Here is a 3,018-nt window from a genome sequence, read left to right on the forward strand (position 1 = left end):
CTGTACCATTATTTCATAATGCAAATCACATTTACCAAACCAAAAAAAAAACTTGGCCCAAACGTAGGTCACCCATGCATTTGTGTGGTAAATTTGCTAAGCGTAATAATAACTATAAGTTAGTGTAAAAATGGAAACGAACTTGTTTTAATAAACCGTGCAAAACAGCTAAATATTGAACGTTCATAGAATTCCACAAAACTAGACCCAAACGTTGGTCTAGAACCATGTATTTGTGTGGTAAATTTGCTAAGCATAACAAAAACTACAAGTTAGTGTAAACGGAACACGAACTTGCTTTAATAAAACCTGCAAAACAGTTTAATTTTGAACATTCTCAGAATTCCACGAAACTTGACCTAAACGTAGGTCTAAACAAATGCATTTGTGTGGTAAATTTGCAAAGAGTAATTATAACTACAAGTTAGTGTAAAAGAAAAACGAACTTGCTTTAATAAAACCGAGCAAAACAGCTAAATTTTGAACGTTCTCAAAATTATACGAAACTTGACCCAAATGTAGGTCTAGACCCATGAATTTGTGTGGTAAATTTTCTAAGCGTAATAATAACAACAAGTTAGTGTAAAAGGAAAAAGAACTTGCTTTAATAAAACCGTGCAAAACAGCTAAATTTTGAACGTTCTTAGAATTCGACGAAATTTGTAGCCTTGTCTACACCCATGCATTTGTGGTGTAAATTTGCAAAGCGTAATAATAAATACAAGTTAGTGTATAAGGGAAACAAACTTGCTTTAATAAAACCATGTAAAACAACTAAATTTTGAATGTTCTCAGTATTCCACGAAACATGAACCAAACGTAGGTCTAGTCCCATGCATTAGTGTAAAAGGGAAACGAACTTTAATAAAACCATGCAAAACAACTTAATTTTGAACGTTCTCAGAATTCCACGAAACATGACCCAAACGTAGGTCTAAACTCATGCATTTATGTGGTAAATTTGCTAAGCGTAATAATAAAAATAAGTTAGTGTAAAAGCAAAAAGAACTTGCTTTAATAAAACCGTGCAAAACAGCTAAATTTTGAACGTTCTTAGAATTCGAGTAAACATGACCCAAACGTTGGACTACACCAATGCATTTGTCTTGTAAATTTGCAAAGCGTAATAATAAATACAAGTTAGTGTATAAGGGAAACGAACTTGCTTTAATCAACCCATGCAAAACAGCTAAATTTTGAATGTTATCAGAATTCCACGAAACTTGAACCAAACGTAGGTCTAGTCCCATGCATGTGTGTGGTAAATTCACTAAGCATAATAATAACTAGAATTTAGTGTAAAAGGGAAACGAACATGCTTTAAAAAGACCGTGTAAAACAGCTTAATTTTAACGTTATCAGAATTCCATGAAACTTGACCCAAACGTAGATCTAGACCCATGCATTTGTGTGGTAAATTTGCTAAGCGTAATAATAACTATAAGTTAGTGTAAAAATGGAAACGAACTTGTTTTAATAAACCGTGCAAAACAGCTAAATATTGAACGTTCATAGAATTCCACAAAACTAGACCCAAACGTTGGTCTAGAACCATGTATTTGTGTGGTAAATTTGCTAAGCATAACAATAACTACAAGTTAGTGTAAACGGAAAACGAACTTGCTTTAATAAAACCGTGCAAAACAGTTTAATTTTGAACGTTCTCAGAATTCCATGAAACTTGACCTAAACGTAGGTCTAAACAAATGCATTTGTGTGGTAAATTTGCAAAGAGTAATTATAACTACAAGTTAGTGTAAAAGGAAAAAGAACTTGCTTTAATAAAACCGTGCAAAACAGCTAAATTTTGACGTTCTTAGAATTCGACGAAATTTCTAGCAAACGCTTGTCTACACCCATGCATTTGTGGTGTAAATTTCCAAAGCGTAATAATAAATACAAGTTAGTGCATAAGGGAAACGAACTTGCTTTAATAAAACCATGCAAAACAGCTAAATTTTGAAAGTTTTCAGAATTCCACAAAACTTGAACCAAACGTAGGTCTAGTCCCATGCATTTGTGTGGTAAATTCGCACAGCATATTAATAACTAGAATTTAGTGCAAAAGGGAAACGAACTTGCTTTAAAAAAATCGTGCAACACAGCTTAATTTTTAACGTTATCAGAATTCCATGAAACTTGACCCAAACGTAGATTTAGACCCATGCATTTGTATGGTAAATTTGTTAAGCGTAATAATAACTACAAGTTAGTGTAAAAAGGAAAAATAACTTGTTTTAATAAAATCTTGCCAAACAGCTAAATTTTGAACGTTCTTAGAATTCGACGAAACATGACCCAAACGTTGATCTACAGCCATGCGTTTGTGTTGTAAATTTGCAAAGCGTAGTAATAATTATAAGTTAGTGTAAACGGGAATCGAATCTGCTTTAATAAAGCCGTGCAAAAAAGCTAAATTTTGAACGTTCTCAGAATTCCACGAAACTTGACCCAAATGTAGGTCTAAACTCATGCATTTGTGTGGTAAATGACTGCAATAACCAACCCCCATACACTTACAGAACCTCACACCACCACATCCCCATTGCACATAAATCTATTTCTATTCAACTATTCATTCACATCAAAACCTCCGATGACCCATCATTTATCTTGTTCTCTGTACTTGACCTGTTTAATGGCACCACCTATAAAATCAGCAGTGGAAAACACACAATACCACGATTTTAATAAACAAAACAGCTAAATATTGAACGTTCATAGAATTCCACAAAACTTGATCCAACCGTTGGTCTAGAACCATGTATTTGTGTCGTGTCGTAGCTAAGCGCAACAATAACAACAAGTTAGTGTAAACGGGAGACGAACTTGCTTTAACAAAACCGTGCAAAAGAGTTTAATTTTGAACGTTCTCAGAATTCCCCGAAACTTGACCCAAACGTAGGTCTAAACTCATGCATTTGTGTGGTAAATTTGCAAAGAGTAATTATAACTACAAGTTAGTGTAAAAGGAAAAAGAACTTGCTTTAATAAAACCGAGCAAAACAACTAAATTTT

This window comes from Sesamum indicum, unplaced genomic scaffold, assembly GCF_000512975.1.
Source record: "Sesamum indicum cultivar Zhongzhi No. 13 unplaced genomic scaffold, S_indicum_v1.0 scaffold00172, whole genome shotgun sequence".
Taxonomy (NCBI): Eukaryota; Viridiplantae; Streptophyta; class Magnoliopsida; order Lamiales; family Pedaliaceae; genus Sesamum; species Sesamum indicum.